At 53.2% G+C, this 3594-nt stretch overlaps 1 protein-coding gene across 1 annotated transcript in view; it reads left to right on the top strand.

The window, feature by feature from the left end:
- LOC311317032 (cadherin EGF LAG seven-pass G-type receptor 1-like) overlaps window positions 1-3594 on the top strand; it is a gene marked incomplete at its 5' end in the record, with an annotated part of 150518 nt that overhangs the window by 94641 nt on the left and 52283 nt on the right. The window lies entirely within an intron of this gene.

Here is a 3594-nt window from a genome sequence, read left to right as displayed (position 1 = left end):
GACCACAGGTTCTGGTAGTCTGTAGACTGAGAGCATCTAAACCACAGGTTCTGGTAGTCTGTAGACTGAGAACATCTAGACCACAGGTTCTGGTAGTCTGTAGACTGAGAACATCTAGACCACAGGTTCTGGTAGTCTGTAGACTGAGAACATCTAGACCACAGGTTCTGGTAGTCTGTAGACTGAGAACATCTAGACCACAGGTTCTGGTAGTCTGTAGACTGAGAACGTCTAGACCACAGGTTCAGACTGAGAACATCTAGACCAACGGTTCTGGTAGTCTGCAGACTGAGAGCATCTGATTGGATCATCTATAGGGTTCATATGGTCTCTCAGGGTAGAGATGGAGCACAGATGGAGGGCAGAGATGGAGAGATGGAGGAGAGATGGAGGAGGAGAGGTTCAGTCAACGGCTCTCAGCCATTTCTGATTCGAGGGGTCAGAGGTGAGGGGTTGGGGGTGAGGCTCCGCTCCTTCAAGAGGAACACGGGTGCCTCTGCCTAAAGCCAAGGGTCAGTTAGGTCTCCACGACAACAGATGCACTTGCTATTGTTGCTGAGTGATTTACAGGGTGGGGGGCGTGTGTGTGTGTGTGTGTGTGTGTGTGTGTGTGTGTGTGTGTGTGTCTGCATGGGAGGCGTGTGTATGTGTGTGTGTGTGTGTGTGTGTGTGTGTGTGTCTGCATGGGAGACCTCCTGCATGGGAGGAGTGTCTCCCTATTGAACATGTCACACAATGGAAGGACATTTTTGGAATTCCGGCTTTATTTGAAACGCTGACCAATGACGACGTCCTCAAGGACGGCTAGCGGTGTCTGCACTGGGCACGCTCAGACGAGCAGGAAACAGTCACACAGAGAGGGGCATTATGGGTTATTCTTGGACGTTTTGAGGTTTATGAGAGGGGAAGTGATGTCATCGTGTCATCCATGGGAAAGATGAGTTGCCTCTCTTCTCCTCTCCTCTCCTATCTTATCTCTCCTCTCAGTGAGTGAGTGAGTGTGTGTGTGTGTGTGTGTGTGTGTGTGTGTGTGTGTTCTGTTATATTTAATGCTGTTTGATGGCCGGATCTGGACAGGGGGAGTGTGTGGTATTTAGTGGCTGGTCTTTGGAGCACATTCCCAGACAAGCTTATGCTCTTATCACCCTGAACCGTCTAAGCCTCATCTGAACCCTGTCTCAACCACATTTAAACCATGCAAGACGCAGTCTATATAACACCTATGTGTTATCATATAACATGGCTCTATGTAGTGATGTCATTAGAAATAAATCTCACCTCTTCTCTCTCTCACTCTCTCTCACCCCCCCCCCCCCTCTCTCTCTCTCTCCCTCTCTCTGTCTTGTCTCTCTCCCGCTACCCCCCCCTCTCTCACCCTCTCTCTCACCTCCTCTCTCTATCTCACCTCCTCTCTCTATCTCACCTCCTCTCTCTGTCACCTCCTCTCTCTATCTCACCTCCTCTCTCTGTCTCACCTCCTCTCTCTATCTCACCTCCTCTCTCTTTCACTCTCGATCTCACCTCGTCTCTCTATCTCACCTCCTCTCTCTGTCTCACCTCCTCTCTCTATCTCACCTCCTCTCTCGATCTCACCTCGTCTCTCTATCTCACCTCCTCTCTCTGTCTCACCTCCTCTCTCTATCTCACCTCCTCTCTCGATCTCACCTCGTCTCTCTATCTCACCTCCTCTCTCTCTCTCACCTCCTCTCTCTATCTCACCTCCTCTCTCTTTCACTCTCGACCTCACCTCGTCTCTCTATCTCACCTCCTCTCTCTGTCTCACCTCCTCTCTCTATCTCACCTCCTCTCTCTATCTCACCTCCTCTCTCTTTCACTCTCGATCTCACCTCGTCTCTCTATCTCACCTCCTCTCTCTGTCTCACCTCATCTCTCTGTCACCCCCTCTCTCCTCTGTCTCCCCCTCCCCTCCCCCCACCCCCCTCTGCTGTTGGAGGTTTGTACTTCAATGCCATGACTGAGAGATACAGTTGCAGCCTTATATTCTATAGGGTCAACGGTGTGTGTGTGTCTGTGTGTGCGTGTGTGTGTATGGGTGTGTGTGTCTGTAGGGTCAACCGTGTATGTGTGCGTGTGTGTTTCTGTGTGTGTCTGTGCCTGTGTGTGTGTAAGTGAGCGAGTGTGTGTATTTGTGTGTCTGTGCCTGTGTGTGTGTAAGTGAGCGAGTGTGTGTATTTGTGTGTCTGTGCCTGTGTGTGTGTAAGTGAGCGAGTGTGTGTATTTGTGTGTGTGTGCCTGTGTGTGCGTAAGTAAGTAAGTGTGTGTCAGAAGGGGTCAGATTGATGTTTTCTTGGTTAAGGAGCTTTTAAGACCCTCGGCAAGGAAATGAATTGAGAGGAAGTGGTCTTGTTATTCTTCCCGTGCTTTGACGTGCGTTTCCTGCAGACGCCGGGGTTGTGGTCACGCTGCTGAGGCCCCTCCCCTCTCCCAGGCGCCGGGGTCATCACCGCCGACCCCGCCTCCGCAGGGCCGAGATGCCGCAGAGATACACTCTGCTCTCACTCACAGCTGGGACACCTTTCACCTGTCTCCCTCCCTCCATCCCTCCCTCCCTCTTCTCTCATATCTCTCCCTCCCTCCACCCCTCCCTCTTCTCTCATATCTCTCCCTCCCTCCACCCCTCCCTCTTCTCTCTACATATCTCCCTCCCTCCATCCCTCCCTCCCTCTTCTCTCATATCTCTCCCTCCCTCCATCCCTCCCTCCCTCTTCTCTCATATATCTCCCTCCCTCCATCCCTCCCTCCCTCTTCTCTCATATCTCTCCCTCCCTCCATCCCTCCCTCCCTCTTCTCTCATATCTCTCCCTCCCTCCACCCCTCCCTCTTCTCTCTACATATCTCCCTCTCTCTCCCTCCCTCCCTCTTCTCTCATATCTCTCCCTCCCTCCATCCCTCCCTCCCTCTTCTCTCATATCTCTCCCTCTCTCTCCCTCCCTCCCTCTTCTCTCATATCTCTCCATCCCTCCCTCCCTCTTCTCTATGTATATATCTCTCCCTCCCTCCCTCCCTCCATCCCTCCATCCCTCCCTCTCCTCTCTACATATCTCTCCCTCCCTCCATCCCTCCCTCCCTCTCTCCCCCTCTTTCTCTCTCCTTCCTCCATACATCCCAAGCTCTTCTCTCTACATCCTCCTCTCTCTCTATCTCTCCCTCCCTACCTATCTCTACCCCCCCCTCCCTCCCTCCTCCCCTCTCTCTCTCTCCCTCATCTTCCTCTCTCCCTCCTCTCCCTCTCTCTCCCTCCTCTTCCTCTCTCCCTCCTCTCTCTCTCCCTCTCCCTCTCTCTCCCTCTCTCCTCTTCCTCTCTCCCTCCTCTCTCTCTCCCTCCTCCTCTCTCTCTCTCCCTCTCTCTCTCCCACCTCCCCATCTCTCTCCCTCTCTCTCTCTCTCCTCCCTCTCTTCCTCTCTCTCTCTCTCTCCCTCTCTCTCTCCCTCCTCCCCCTCTCTCTCTCCCTCTCTCTCTCTCCTCCCTCTCTTCCTCTCTCTCTCCCTCTCTCTCTCCCTCCTCCCCCTCTCTCTCTCACTCTCTCTCTCCCTCCTCCCCCTCTCTCTCTCCCTCTCTCTCTCCCTCCTCCC

The sequence above is a fragment of the Borostomias antarcticus genome (assembly GCF_949987555.1).
Source record: "Borostomias antarcticus genome assembly, chromosome: 13".
Taxonomy (NCBI): Eukaryota; Metazoa; Chordata; class Actinopteri; order Stomiiformes; family Stomiidae; genus Borostomias; species Borostomias antarcticus.
Note: the sequence above shows the minus strand (reverse complement) of the source record. Positions and strands in the feature narration are given on the sequence as shown.